The sequence below is a fragment of the Schistocerca piceifrons genome, chromosome 6 (assembly GCF_021461385.2).
Source record: "Schistocerca piceifrons isolate TAMUIC-IGC-003096 chromosome 6, iqSchPice1.1, whole genome shotgun sequence".
Lineage (NCBI taxonomy): Eukaryota > Metazoa > Arthropoda > Insecta > Orthoptera > Acrididae > Schistocerca > Schistocerca piceifrons.
Window position 1 is genome coordinate 356,623,215 of NC_060143.1, and position 16,513 is coordinate 356,639,727.

Here is a 16,513-nt window from a genome sequence, read left to right on the forward strand (position 1 = left end):
GGCACAAATCTGGATGTGACTGGAGCCAAGTGTGAAATGTGCAACACAATACATTAACAAAAACTTTTACATTTCTTGAATTTCTTTTATTTTAATTTTAATCTTTATTTGAAAATCCAAAATTCATTCACTTTTAGTAGTTTCAAAATTTAAATTCAGTCATTATTCACTTTGCTTCACTGTGCCCAGCACATGTATACATTATTTAAAAATATGCTGTGTATCAATAATTCTCAATAATAAAGACAAATTCACAACCCAACAGATGAGTGAAAAAAATGGAGATAGAAAAACAGTATTAAGCTCTAACAAGTGGAACAATCATCGTGAAGCACTGTACCATATTCAATAGGTGGAAAAAAGATTTAATCTTCAGAGAAGGACTGTGGTAATGTGCACCACACAGCATTGTGCAATACTAGAAATGATAAACTGGATTCTGATGGGTTTGAGATGGCCTGCCCGCCACGAATTCCTCTCCTGTGCCAACAGTTTCACACCAGAGAAGCACTTGTACCCTATTTTCTCAATTATTTGCTGGATTTATTCCAATCTCTGTCTTACCCTACTGTTTTTACCCTCTACAGCTCCCTCTAATACCATGGAGGTTATTCCCTGTTGGGTTCGCACAAGTCCTATCATCCTGTCACTTCTTCATGTCAGTGTTTTCCATATATACCTTCCTCATCGATTCTGCGGAAAACCTCGTCATTTCATACCTTATTGGTCCATTTAATTTTCAGCATTCCTCTGTAGCATCTCGCCTCAAATGCTTTGATTCTCTTCTGTTCCAGTTTTCCCACAACCCATGTTTCATTACCATAGGATACTGTGCTCCAGATGTACAAACTCAGCAATTTCTTCCTCAAATTAAGGTCTATTTTTGATACTAGTGAACTTCTCCTGGCCAGGAATGCCCTCTTTGTCAGTGTTAGTATGGTTTTTATGTCCTCTTTGTTTTGTCCAGCATGGGTTATTTTGCTGCCTACATAGCAGAATTCCTAAACTTCATCTACTTTGTAATTTCCAATTCCAATATTACGTTTTTCGTTGTTCTCATTTCTTTTGCCTTTCTTTGAATTATTCTCAATCCACATTCTGTATTCATTAGACTGCTCATTCCATTCAACACATCCTACAATGCTTGAATGAGGATAGCAATGTCATCTTATCACTGATATCCTTTCACCTTGAATTTTAATCCCACTCTTGAACTTTTATTTCCGTCACTGCTTCCTCTATATACACAGTGAACAGTAGGGGTGGAAACCTACATCCCTTTCTTTCATCCTTTTTAATCTGAGCACTTTCTTCTTGGTCTTTCGGTCTTGTTGTCCCCTCTCTGTTCTTGCACATATTGTATATTACCTGCTTTTTCCTACAGCTTACCCTTCCTTTTCTCAGAATTTCAAATGTCTTGCACCATTTTACATGGTCAAACACTTTCTCCAGGCTGACAAATCCTATGAATGTGTCTTGATTTTTCTTCAATCTCATTTCCATTATCAACTGCAACAGAACTGCCTCTCTGGTACTTTTGTCTTTCCTAAAGCCAAATTGACCGTCATCTGAGAGATCCACAATTTCCTTTTCCACTCTTCCGTATATTACCCTTGTCTGCAACTGGATGCATGAGCTGTTCAGCTCATTGTGCAGTAATTCTTGCACTTGTTGGCTCTTGCTATCTTCAGAACTTCCTCCAATGATTTTAGATGGAATGTTATCTATCACTTTCGTCTTATTTGATCTAGAGTCGCCCGAAGCTCTTTCAAATTCTTGCTATAATACTGGATCACCTACCTCTTCCCTGTTGGCTCCTGTTTCTTCTTCTAGCACGTCATCAGACATGTCCTCCTCCTCCTCATAGAGGCCTTGTACTCTTTCTACCTATGAACTTTCTCCTCTGCATTTAACAGTGGAATTCCCATTGCACTCTTAATGTTACCACCATTCCTTTTAATTTCACCAAAGTTTGATTTGACTTTTCTACACTGATGGAAAAAACTGCAGTACCAAAAAATAATTAAGGCAGAGTAATAAAATTTCAGAAATTCATTTGACTAGGTAATATATTTAAGTGATTAACATTGCAAGATCACAGATTAATGTAAATGTGAGGTAAGCCATTGAAAATGTGAAATGCCGATACATTAATAACTGGTGTAACTGCCTGTTGAATGCAAGCATGCAAAAGTGCATTCCTCATGTTGAACAGGTGCCGGATGTTAGTTTGTGGGATGGAGTTCTATGCCTGTTGCACTTTATGTCAGTCAATAAAGGATGGTTAATGCTGTCTGTGGATGTAGGGTGGGTACTCAAATTTGGGGGAAAAAAAAGGTTCCTGTGAATTCCAGGTGTGAGGAGGAAGGTGGTGTCCAAAAGCTCCTGATAAATTCTTAGTGAATGGATTTGAGGGGGGAGGGGAGCACACCACAATAATGACGTGTTTTCCTCTCAGCTGAGCCATATACCAACCATAGGGAGTTTAACAGCAGTCGTTAAACATTGATAATTTACATGGAATAATATTCATATAATTAATAAATTTTGGAAAATTATGTATTTTAAAATTTGTGAATTTAAACTCAATAAAATTAAATTTCAATCCTAGGTTAATAATGAGGAATTCCCTGAGATTTCCCTAGTTTTTCCAGGTAAAATGCAATTCCCTGAGAACTCCATGCTCTCCTGAAGAATAGCCAGCCTGTGGATGACGCTTGAATTGTTGTCTGATGATGTCCCATATTGTACGACTGGAGACAGATATGGCAGACATGCAGGCCATGATTAAGCAGGCCAAATCAACATGTGGGCGTTACAGAACATGTTGGGTAACAACAGTGGTATGTGGGTGAGTGTTATCCTACTGGAAAGCACCCCCTGGAATGCTGTTCACGAATGGGAGGCAGGACAACAGGTTGAACCACCAGATAGACATACAGTTTCGCAGTCGGGGTCACTGGCACCAAGGCAGAACCAGATTTCAACAGAAAACGCGACAGATGTCCACCCTGCCCTCCAATGAGCTCTTGCTTGACACCACTGAAGTTGCATATGAAACTGGTTTGGGATCAGTGGAATGCAAACTACAGAACTCCTGGCTGAGCTGTCCTTGAAGTAACTGATTTTTAACAGTTTGTTGTGTCACTGTGGTGCCAAATGCTGATCAAATTACTGCTGCAGATGCAGCACGATGCACCAGACCCACAGGCCGATTACAGTGGTCTTCCCTGTTGCTAGTGCCATTTGGTCGCCTGGAGACCAGCTGCAATATCGCAGACGGGCATCCAGCATCTTGTAGCCCTATTACACTATGTCGTTCAAACTTAGTGAGGTAGTCTTTGTTACCTTAACGGCACTCTTGACTAACATTGACGCATCACATCCAGTCTCGATGGTAACTAATGCTCACAACCGTTACATCATGTATTTAGAGCAAATATGATCTGCTTCCTCGTAGTTCTGCTATTAGTGCCACTCTTATTTGACTGAATAGATGTCATCTTTCAGATTTAGAAACATGCCTACCACCTTTCGTTTATGTCACACAACTCTTTCTTGGTGTTGTGATTACTTTTCCCCTCAATGTATATGCCTAGTCAAAAGCCAACAATCATTTCTTTCTTGATTCCCTCACGTTTTTCATGCAACCATTTCACCTTGGCTTCCCTGCACTTCCTGTATGTTTCATTCCCAAGTAAGCTGTATTTTTGTATTCCTGAAGTTCCCTGAACATTTTAGTACTTCATTCTTTCATCGATTAGCTGAAGTGCTTTTTCTGTTACCCATGGTTTCTTTGCATTGTACCTACGTCCTTCTTTCCAGCTTCTGCGATTGTCCTTTTTAGAGACGTCCATTCCTATTCAGTTACTGCCTACTAAGCTGCTCATTATCAAAGTATCTACAGCCTCAGAGTTACTTCATGCATATCTCTTGAACCCCACTTCTTGCTGCATATATTCTTCCTGATTAGTCTCTTAAACTTGAGCCTACTCTTCATTGTTACTAAATTGTGACCTGAGTCTACGTCTACTCCCCGCATATCTCAAAACAATTCGTTAAAATTACAGTGATGATATTCCAACTGCTAACACGCTTGTACTTACTATGGCTGAGATGGAATGAACAGCTGTAGAGTTTTCTATGAGGATAAATGGCTGTGGTTGCTTATACTTGCCCCAATCAGCTAAAGGGAAGAGGTAATGTGGACTGTGTTATATATGAGGCGGAACCATGGGCCTCATGGAAAAAAGGGTGACCCGGCTGAGTCACGCGATTTGACTCTTAGTCAGATCACAAGGGGTGGCCACTATTGCACGCATTGATCACGTAGGCTGATGTGAGGATCAATGAACTATACTTGACAGGATGTATCTGGAACATCTTAGGTGATTAGAAGTTAGTAGACAGGAATACAATTAAATACTTCGCTTTAATTCAGCATCAGCAATGAACGTCGATCTTGACTTTGTACAGTAATATTTACAAGTGCAGTTATAAACTGAAATGCGAATACCCCTTTACAATTCTGATTGCTTCACACATATAGATCAATTGGCAATGCATGAACTGTATGTGGTGCCGGGTTAGGTCATAGCTACTGACTTAGCTGAAGGCTATGCTAACTAGCGTGTCTGCAAATGAGATCTCTGAAGCTATAACAGGTGAACCATTTTTATTAATGTTGGTTGAAGAACTGGGCAGTGCTCTAGCTTGTCTCGTAAGACCAGCCAAGTAGCGGCGCTTGGTCTGCTAGCGTCGACAGTGGCGACTCGCGGGTCCGATGTGTACTGATGGACTGCGGCCGATTTGAAGCCTACAATCTAGCCCTGCGGTGACACCACAGACTACATGGCTGAAGCTGACGTATGGTCTAGACCGTATGTTCCTGTCCGGCTATGAATTCAAACATATTTTTCCCATTATTGCCAAGCATCCATGTTTTTAGTGTTCCAACTAACCACTCCATTACTGAATTTGATAGTGCGTGGAACATAGCAAGGGTCACATGCTCAATGCCATCAATTGAGGGCCATTGTTGGAGACTGTTGTGGTGCACGCCTCATCTGTGGTGGAGAGAAAGGATGAGGTGATGACAGTAGTCAACATTTCTGTAGTATTTATATATAGGTTATGCAATGTGCTTGCAGCTGTTATGCAACAATTTTACTATGATGTTGTCCAGTGCATTGGTAATTTTCAAGTTTGTAACCAGTTTGATTCTGTAGTTATCATAGCAGAAAACCAGGCTGAAATACATCATGATGTGTCATGACAAATGAGCCTCTTTTTGCAGTTGTTCTGACTTGATCTCACTTCCTGGTCATCAGGACTTCACACTATTAACTTCCCCAAAGAGTAGTAAACGATTATGGAACATAATAAAAGATGTCAATTTAACTTGAGGACCAGTGGAATGAGCGTATTTTAAATGCATCTCCAACTTGTCATTGCTTTTTAGGACCATACATGCTCACACTGCAAAACCAAATTTAGTTTTTCAGGGGTTTAGGGCATGGCCCTTCTAATAAAACTGGTTTATTTTTTTTAAGTGGACTACAAAGAGCCATTTTTTGGTCCTTTTGAAAGAATCTTCAACTTTGCCTTCAATTTGAAACTATGGGAAAGAAGTAGGAAAATAAAATTTTGTTATCTTTTATATTCTGAATCTTTCTATTGGTCAGTTATTATTTGCAAGGTTTCAGGTTCATCCTGTTATTACTTCCGGAGACATAAAAAAATTAAACTTCCCTTTTTCTATCTTTCTGTTTTTCTTACCCCCTCTCCCTACCCCTCCCCGGCCCAAATTTGCTCCAAATTACTAACATGGAAAATTGCTCAAGTGCAAGGTGGCTTTTTTAAGGAAATATTTCCGAAATATTACGTCTCAAAGTTGCAGAAAACTCAGGGTGTACTTTAAATAGTTGCACTATGGAATGGCTATGTATCTGGGAGTATTATATTGGCGAAAGTAAAGTTTTACCACTGTTCATTGGGAACATTTGCGAACATTCAAAGAAAATTTCAGCACAATCTTTAATGGACATGCGGTATTTTTTTCCAAAACTAGACCACTTAGCATGGAATGGCCCAGAATCTACTTTATCATTGGTGTAAGTGCATGCACGTATCCATTCCTGATGGGCAATGTCTCTGATTTCAGCTTGAAATTATGTTTGCAATAGCCACATACTGCTTCATTTTTTGGAAGACTGGTGACAGTGTTGCTCCAGCCGAAGACCAATTTAGGCATTGTTAATAGAATATGCAGCCTTTTGACACTGCCTGATTTGACCATGGACATGAGCAAGTGTGTCACCAGTTGTTCACAAATGAAGCAGTGTATTGGCACTGCAGATTTGCTCAAAGGTCCGTCATCTTTTAGGGATGCACATGGGACAGCTTCCAACATTTTGGCTGATAATTGTAGTCATCTTCAAGGTGAGCCAGTGACAATTAAAACCACATGACACAAAGATATACTGTGGAGTAAATGCTCATGTTCAGAGAAAAGACATTTAGGACAAAAAAAATCATTTATAGACTACATAAAACTTAATGCTTTTAAGAATAAAGTGTAGCAAGCACTGAGCTAACAAAGCCACAACGGTTATAAATTATGTAATTATTAAAATGAATGGCATGTATTAGAATGTCAGGGATTGAAGACTCAGAAAAACAGTTCGTCTGAGAGCAGAAACATGAAATGAGGATTTTTTTTAAATGATTTTTGAGCTAGAAACTCTCGTCTTGGTTGAGCAGTTTGGCTGCTAATTGTCCACTCTCTCCTGGGGTATTGCTGTGTGGAATGGAATCCTTACTGGATAGGATTGACAGAGGACATCGAAATAGCTCATTGAAGGGCAGCTCATTTAATTTTATCATGGAATTGGGGAGCCAGAGTTAAGCTATGATAAGTGTGTTGGAGTGGCGGTCATTAATACAAAGGTATTTTTCATTGCAGCAATGTGTTTTCATGAAATTTCAATCGCAAGCTTTATTCCCCAAAAGCAAAAATATCTTGTTTGGTCTCGCCTCCATAGGAAGAATTGGTCATCATAATAAAATAAGATAAATCAGACCACACAAGGAAAGATTTTGGTGTTCATTTCTCTCACATGCTATTCAAGAGTGGAATGGTAGAGAAAAAGTCTGAAAGTTGTTCTGTAAATTATTGTCATGTATGTAATTATATCTGGCATAGTAGTGATGTAGATACGAATGCACATACCATGACACGCCAACCTGTGCTGTTAAAAAAAAAAACACTTTTCTGCAATATTTCCTTCCACTACTACACTTCATGTGAGCAGTTCGGCATTATAATGTGGCTTTAAGTGAAGTGGATTTTTAATATTGCATAAATATTGTAAAACATTCAAAGTGACTACACTCAGCCATAACATTGTGACATCCCATGTAGCATAGAATTGTACAGAGGTCGTATTGAATCCAGAAATGTATTTAGGCCATACTGAGTCTATGTGATGCAGTTTATAACTTATTTTTAGTTGTCATTTATACAGAGAACTTGTTTGTTCTCCCCCTCCCCCCTTCGCTCTCTCCTGCACTACTACCACAATGCTCCCCCCCCCCCCCCCCCCCCCAAGTCAAGTAATGCATGTACTTGTTTGATCTTTCCTCTGATTTTAAATTGGTATCTCTTTTGCATTTCTAATATTAACATGCTTGTATTTCCTTTTCGAGAAATCACAGTACTGCATGGCATGCAAAATCAGTGTCTCCTAATGGCTTTTTCTTTATCAATTTCTTTCCTGTCTTCAAGCTATTGTGCTTTTTATTTTGGTTCCAAACAGCTTGCCCTGCTTATGTTTTGCATCCAAAGTATTTTTGTATATCCTTGTTTCATTTATAAGCTAACATATTTCTTCTTCAGGTCTTTTTTATTCCTGCCTTCCTTGTCTATATCTTGGCTGCTCGTAAATTAATTATTTTCTGTTGTAGTGTATCCTCCTCCTGTATCACTGAATCACTATCTCAGCTTTCAGTCGGCCAGTAGTTTTTGCCTGTAAATACAAATTCCTCTAATTATTTTCTAACTTATCAGTGTCTGCTTTTCTAATGTGGTTCTCCTTTTAATTTCTTCTTTTGTTCTTCAACTTATGTTTCACTATTACTGTCTTATCTACAGCATGATTTCCTAACATATTATGTAACCCATGATCTTCAAGAACATATTTTCATGTAATTTTGACTGGTGTGTCTGCTATAAGAAATTTGCATGTAATGGACAATATGAAAACCTCACTACTTTTCACTTCTCCCAAGTAATTTTTTTATTCTAGTGACACCGTTATGCCTATTTTCATCTAACAACGCTGTCACTAGATTTATATTTTCTTTTACTATTTCATCAATTGATTCATTTAGTCACTTATTTTATTTGTATTTCCATCATCTTTTACGACTTTGCTTATAAAGCATTGCAGTTCTGGCTACTGTTCTGACGATAATTATTCTACCATTAAGTTCACCTGCGGTTTAGGTAGTAGTAGTAGTGGTAGTAGTAGTAGAGGGTTTTTTGGGCGCACGACAGCAAGGTCTTCAGTGCCCGTTCAGTAACATAGTGAGACGGGTGCCAAGAAAAAAACTCAGAACAGTTATATAAAACGGAACATAAAACACGGGGAACAATTGTTGAAAAATATGTGCTCACCCACACCGAAGCGTGGGATGAAGCAGGGCGTTAGCAGTAAAACATGGACAACACAGAAAGAAAATGGTAGAGAGAGCTAAAACAATGTAGCAGATGGAAGTGGCTGGCTGACCGCAAGAAAAAACGGGAGGAGTCAGCCACTCTGCAATACACTAAAACCTCCAGCCTAAAAGTTTAGGCCAGAGTCCAGACACATCACAAAACTTAAAAACCCTAGACACACACATCTCATCGTTAGCTAAAACACAAGGCAGATCCCCATCAACTTGTGCTTCTGCCCTTACATCACAGTACAAAATGCAGTCTGTTATTTGTGCCGGACAGAGATGTGCACACCAGAAGCATCACAAAATGGAGGATCCTCCCGCCGTAATAAAAAGCTATGTGTGAGAGGACAGTGCCCGATCCGAAGACGTGTGAGGGCCACCTCTTCCCGCCTGAGCAACTGGCAAGAGGAACGCCACGGCCGAGTGGTTGACTTTACCAACCGCAGTTTATTGGCCGTCACCGCCAGCCATTCGTCCTCCCACAACTCCATGCACTTCCTGTGGAGTGCAGAGATGACAGACTGCAAGGGGATAAGACACTGGACCACATCCTGCTCTCTGCAGGCCTCCTCGGCAGCCCAATCGGCCTGTTCATTGCCCCATATTCCGACATGACCAGGCACCCAGCAGAAGGATACCTCCTTACCCAGCTGTTGGAGCAAGTACAGTTGGTCATGTATCAGCTGGACCATCTCCTCAGTCGGGTACAAGCTCTGCAGTGATTGTAAGGCACTAACAGAATCGGAGCAGAGAAGAAATTGATCGCCCCAAACACGATTCATCTGCTCCAGTGCCTTCAGGAGCGCGTGGAGCTCCACTGCGAAAATGGTATATTCAGCAGGGAGGCGAATCCGGGTAACATGATCAGGGAACACCACAGAACAGCCAAGGAAATTCTCCTGTTTGGAACCATCAGTGTAAACGACAGTAAAACCATGATGCACATCTAAAATGTTAAAAAACAGAGATTGGAATCTAAAATCTGGTGTGCTATCTTTCTTAAAATTAGTCAAATCTAAAATAAGTTTGGGTCTCCGGAGGAGCCAAGGTGGGGATCTGCTCCAACTGCGACGTAAAACACGAAGACCAGCCATAGACATCGCAGCGAGGCAATCCTGTGCGCGAATCCCATAGGGCTGCGTCGCACGTTGCTGGTTATGAAATAACCGTGCCAGAGGAGGCTGAGCAACGGTATGGTATGCAGGTGTGGACAAAGTGGCGGTTCAACAGCCTCAGCACAGAGGCTTGGTATGGGGCTAGTTCGCGATGCCCCAGTGGCCAACCGAAGCCCTTCATGGTGCACAACGTCCAACATCTTTAAGTAAGAAGGCCTCGCAGACCCATACACTGTACACCCATAATCGAGCCGAGATCGCACAAACGCCCTGTAAAACTAGAGCAGACAAGTCCTGTCAGCTCCCCGTGTACTGTGGCTAAGACATTTTAAAAATACTTAAAACCTGAAGTGACTGCCGTTTCAGGTCTTTAAGATGAGGTAACCACGTAAGCCTTGAGTCAAAATTGAGCCCCAGAAATCTCACCGTGTCTTTAAAAGTAAGAATAGTGTCCCTCATCCTCAACTCAGAAAAGGTTAAAATCGAACGAGAACGGTGAAATAGAACACATACAGACTTCTCGGTGGAAAACTTAAAACCACTCTTCTGTGCCCAGTCATCCAAACGTCTAATAGTAAGATGCAACTGATGCGTTGTCATTGCACGGCTTGAAGAAGAGCAAAACAAAGAGAAATCATCCACAAACAAGGAACACTGGACAGGACTTTTCACTATGGATGTAATGCTATTAATAGCGTAGGCAAAGAGAGTCACACAACGCTACCCTGAGGAACACCGTTCTCCTGCTCAAAGCGATCAGACAGGACGTCACCAATTCGGTATCTAAAATATCGTGGCGAAAGGAAACCACAAAAACCCCATTCATGAAGCTGCTCCAGGATGAGACGCCTCCAAGTGGTATCGTAGGCCTTCTCGATGTCGAAAAATACACTTAGAAGATGATGACGGCGTAGGAAAGCTTGTTGTATAGCTGCCTCCAGGAGGGCAAGGTTATTGAATGTGGAACGAAACCTCCTGAACCCACACTGAAAGCGACTAAGGAGTTGCTGGGATTCTAACATCCAGACAAGGCGGCCGTTGACCATCTGCTCCAAAGTCTTCCCCATGCAACTAGTTAGGGCAACACTACGGTAGCTACTCCGGCTCGTGTGGTCTTTCCCAGGTTCAAAAAAGGAATTAAAATTGCCTCAGGCCACGCGTCAGGAAAAGTGACCCAATGCCCAAATGGCATTAAAAAGTGCGAGGAGGATTTCTTTGTTGCGCATTGTGAGGTGCCATAGCATACTGTAATGGATCCTGTTGTGACCAGAGGATGTGTCACGAGCTCCAGACAATTCAGAATCCAGCTCCCACATAGAAAATGGGCAGTTGTAGACTTCATGAGAGGTGGACTGGAAGTCCAGACTCCATCTCTCAGCAACCGCTCTATGGCACTGGAAACCTGGATCCTGGCTGTTTGTTGCAATAACTGTGGCAAAATACGCTGCCATAGTCTGGGCAATGTCTCGCGGATCCGCTTGGAGAGTGCCATTATTCATTAAAGCAGCTATGGGGCACCTCCCTCCTCTGCCAGAAATTCTCCTGATGGTCTCCCACACAATGGAACTTTTGGTGGAACGATTAATGGTGTTCAGGAACTTTTGCCACGACCTCTTCTTGCTCTCACAAATCATGCGGCGACATCTTGCCCTCGCCAACTGAAAGGCTGCAAGATTATCAGCAGTCGGCCGACATTGGAACCGACGCAGAGCCGTACGCCTGGTCCTGATTGCAGAGCGGCATTCGGCACTCCACCAAGGGACAGGTGGCGTCTTCCGGTGGCCTGTGGACTGTAGAATGGATGCTGCAGCGGCGTGGTGGACCGTTTTGGTAATATGATCCACCCACGCCTCAACATTCACACAGTGTTCGAACTGGGCCAACTGGCTATAAAATGTCCAGTCGGCTCCACTGAGCACCCATTCATCAAGTGCATCATGTGGGGGCAAGTAAAGCGAACATACAGTCAATGGATGACGCACATGCACGGACACAGTGACGGCCTGTAAAGCCGTCGTAAGTGAGAGAGGCGAGGAGTGGTAGTCCGTCCTGACGAAAATACCTACGCCTCCTCTAGCTCTCTCTCCACGCAAGTCGTCCTTTTTGTGGAGTGTGTAGCCTCGTAGCTCAGGGGAGTAAGAGGGATGGAAATAAGTCTCCTGGAGACATAGACACAGTGGTCTACCCTGAGATAGTAGACAGAGTTCCTCCACGGAGCTGATGTGGGAGTGGTAATGGTTGTACTGGGCTTCGGAACATCCTCAGCTGTTGGAGGCGCCAGGGGCTGGCCCAAGTTCGCCACTGTACCTTTGTCTGCCGTTTGAGTAGGGGCTATTGGCTCTGAAACAATGGCTGCGTTGCAAGTGCACTGACAGCTGCAGGTATTAGTGCCAACACTCACCACCTCTGTCTGCATTGAGGCATCGACTTTTGGAGTAGGCTTCTGAACCAGGGGTGCAAAAGATGTAGCAAATGTGGGAGGTTGCATTGACTTATAGATCTTCTTGGCCTCACCATAGGGGATACACTTGGTTGTTTTTATTTCCTGGACTTTGCGTTCCTCTAAAAATATTCGGCAGTCCCTACTCCAAACAGGGTGGTTCCCAGAGCAATTGATACATTTGGCTGGAGAGGAGCAACCAACTCCTTCATGAGCAGCCTTACCACAGTTGCCACAAGTCGCTTCGCCTTTACATCCTAAGGTGGTATGCCCAAAACGCTGGCATTTCAAACAGCGCATTGGGGTCGGGAAATAGGGCCTCACACTAAGGCGAAGGAAGCCAGTTTTAACATGTTCAGGAAGTTTCATGCTACTGAAGGTCAGAATAAAGGAGTCGGATTTGACAAGATTGCCATCAACCCTCTTCATAATATGTTGGACATCAACGATACCTTCTGGAGCCCACTCACGTTGCAGTTCTTCCTTGGGAATGTCAACTAGATTCCAGTATGTCACAACACTGTTGCTGTAGTTCAAGGTGCTGTGCAGTTCAGTGTCTATGGCATACTCTCCAAGGTATTTAGCAGATTGGAGGTTAGTTGCTTGCTGGGAAGTGGAAATTTCCACTAGCAAGGTCCCATTACGTAAGCGCTTCATCGATTTTAAGGAGCCACTGATTTCCTCAAAACCCTTTTGTATATAGAAGGGCGAAACCTTCTTGAAACTACCCTCCTTCCGTTTCACAATGAGAAACACATTCGGATTACCAGAATGCATTCTGTTACCTAAGACTGGACTTGTCAAAGAAGCGCTGGAGTCAGGGGGACTGACTGCACGAGCCCTCTTGAGAGACTGGGTGTTGGAACCTTCCAGCGGCCCACCCTTTCCGCTGGGAGGAAGAAAAGAGGATTTCGAAGGATCCATCTTGGTCCCACGAGCAGCTAGGGAACTAGAAGTCCACCTAGACAGAGCCCCGCGTACCTAGGTAAGCCTTATACAACTGAGGTGTGGCAGGTTCCCCAGAGGTTGCCCGCTAACGACTGTTCCACCTCAACAGCCATGCATCTCATCAGCGCGTGGCACACCTTGAGATTGAGGGGTTGTTTATAGAGGTTTATTCCACCCTCACGATCCGGGCGGTCAAGCCAAGATCCCCATTCCCTGAGACACACAACATTCCACTGCTGCACCGCACGTTGGTCGCTGAAGTATGCCCAGAGCTTACGGTGACGGGGGACTGGCGGCACTTACCAGTCCCCAGCTTAGGAACCCTGGGGTCGCCAAGCCTGTACCCGGTACCCAAATGCCAAGCCCCTGGGGGCTGCGGTTTAGGGGCAGCGTCTTTGACTGGCAATCAAAACATTGTGGGCCCTATGCTCGAACCTTGCCATTCAAAATTTTGAATGAAAGTCATCAGCAATGGCGGCCATGGCCTTCTGGCTTAAAAAGTCACCCTCTTTCTGCCATCGGCCTTGTCAAAGAGGGCGGAGGAGCAGACAGAGGTTCAGGGCACCCTCTGGGTCTTATGGTAGGAAACTGCCCCTAAAAGATGGAAAACTCAGGAATGATCAACAGCACGAGGATGCAAAAGACAATGGGAACCACTGCATTAAAGAGAACAGAACAGGGTGTACCCCCTGGACATGAGGACTAGATTTCAGACTAGTCCCCCAATCAGATCTCCAGGAAAGGACTGCCAAGGGGAAGTGACCACGAGGAAAGATTGAATGATGAACAGAAGGGCAACATTCTACAAGTCAGGGCATGGTATGTCAGAAGTTTGGAAAATCTGAAGAGGCCAATGTTGAGTATCAATCTAGATAAAGTGGATGTCAGTGAAGTAAAATGGGAAGAAGACAAGGATTTCTGGTCAGAAAAGTATAGGGTAATATCAACAGCAGCAGAATATAGTATTACAGGAGAGGGTTTCATAATGGATAGGAAGGTAGGGCAGAGGCAGTTACTTTAACTTACTTCAGTGATAGAGTTGTTCTCACCAGAATCGGCAGCAAAGCAACACCAACAACAATCATTCAGCTATACATGCTGACACCACAAGCAGAATATGAGGAGATAGAAAAGTATATGAGAATATTGAAAGGGTAATTCAGTGCATAAAGGCAGTTGAAAATCTAATAATCATGTGTGATTGGAATGCCATTATAAGGAAGGAGTTTTCGTTAGGTGTTATTGGTTTTGTGGTGTCACCGCTAGACACCACACTTGCTCGGTGGTAGCCTTTAAATCGGCCGCGGTCTGGTAGTATACATCGGACCCGCGTGTTGCCACTGTCAGTGATTGCAGACCGAGCGCCGCCACACGGCAGGTCTAGTGAGATGTCCTAGCACTCGCCCCAGTTGTACAGCCGACTTTGCTAGGAAAGGTTCACTGACAAATACGCTCTCATTTGCCGAGACGATAGTTAGCATAGCCTTCAGCTACGTCATTTGCTACGACCTAGCAAGGCGCCATTATCAATAGATATTTAACTTGTGATGCCTGTACCGTCAGACCGATGTACACCACTTACAGATTAAAGTTAAGTATTCTACCAGTTACCTCCTGTTTTGCTAGTCTTATTTCTCTGACCTGTTCCAGACCTCACGCCAGACTACGTGAGCTTAAAAGCGTGGATTTCGGCCTCCTCTAGCAACACGGTGTTGGCTCTTCTGCCAACACTTCAGGTTTATTGTCTGTAGTGTGGTAAGACGTTTAATTTGTGTGTGTGTGAGGGGGTGGGGGGGGTGGGGGGGTTGGGCTGACCAACGTAGTTTGTTGGTGGTAAGTAATATTTTTTTTTTGTCTATTAATCTGCAGTGAAATTGGGATTGTGAGGCCGAAAGTGCAGGAGGTCAGGCCCATATGTAGGAGGATAAGAGTGGAGATACTTCAGGATAAGGAAATCAGGCACAAGTACATAACAGCGATCTCAGAAAGGTACCAGTTAGTTGAATGTAGTCAATTACAGTCATTGGAAAAGGAATGGACAAGGTACAGGGACACAGTACTAGAAGTGACTAAGGAATGTCTTGGAACAGTAGTGTGTAAAAGTAGGATGAAGTAAACAGCTTGGTGGAATGACACAGTCAAGGCAGTCTGTAAAAGGAAAAAGAAGGTGTATCAAAAATGGCTACATACTAGAACTCAGGTAGACAGAGAAAGTTATGTTGAAGAAAGCCAAACAGATAATTGCAGCATCCAAGAAGAAATCTTGGGAAGACTTTGGAAACAGGTAGGAGACTGGGTCAAGCTGCTGGAAAACCATTCTGGAGTGTAATTAGCAGTCTTCGAAAGGGAGGTAAGAAGGAAATGACAAGTATTTTGGACAGGTCAGGAAAACTGCTGGTGAATCCTGTGGATGCCTTGGGCAGATGGAGGGAATATTTTGAAGAGCTGCTCAATGTAGGTGAAAATACGATCAGCAATGTTTCAGATTTCGAGGTAGAATGGGATAGGAATGATGATGGAAATAGGATCACATTTGAGGAAGTGGAGAAAATGGTCAATAGATTGCAGTGCAATAAAGCAGCTGGGGTGGATGAAATTAAGTCGGAACTCATCAAATACAGTGGAATGTCAGGTCTTAAATGGCTACACAGGATAATTGAAATGGCGTGGGAGTCGGGACAGGTTCCATCAGACTGGACAAAAGCAGTAATCACACCAATCGTTAAGCATGGAAACAGAAGAGATTGTAACAACTACAGAGGTATCTCTTTAATCAGCGCTGTGGGTAAAATCTTCTCAGGTATTGTTGAAAGGAAAGTACGAGTATTAGATGAGGACCAATTGGATGAAAATCAGTGTGGGTTTAGGCCTCTTAGAGGTTGTCAGGACCAGATCTTTACCTTACGGCAAATAATGGAGAAGTGTTATGAGTGGAACAGGGAATTGTATCTATGCTTTATAGATCTAGAAAAGGCATATGACCCGGTTCCTAGGAGGAAGTTATTGTCTGTTCTACGAGATTATGGAATAGGAGGCAAACTTTTGCAAGCAATTAAAGGTCTTTACATGGATAGTCAGGCAGCAATTAGAGTTGACGGTAAATTGAGTTCATGGTTCAGAGTAGTTTAGGGGTAAGACAAGGCTGCAACCTGTCTCCACTGTTGTTCATATTATTTATGGATCATATGTTGAAAACAATAGACTGGCTGGGTGAGATCAAGATATGTGAACACAAAATAAGCAGTCTTGCATATGCGGATGACTTAGTTGTGATGGCAGATTCGAT

At 43.0% G+C, this 16,513-nt stretch overlaps 1 protein-coding gene across 1 annotated transcript in view; it reads right to left on the minus strand.

Moving 5' to 3' along the window:
• The window catches only part of LOC124802596 (UBX domain-containing protein 1-like), a 65,771-nt gene that overhangs the window by 35,447 nt on the left and 13,811 nt on the right, over window positions 1-16,513 (minus strand). The gene's annotated exons all lie outside the window — the stretch shown is intronic.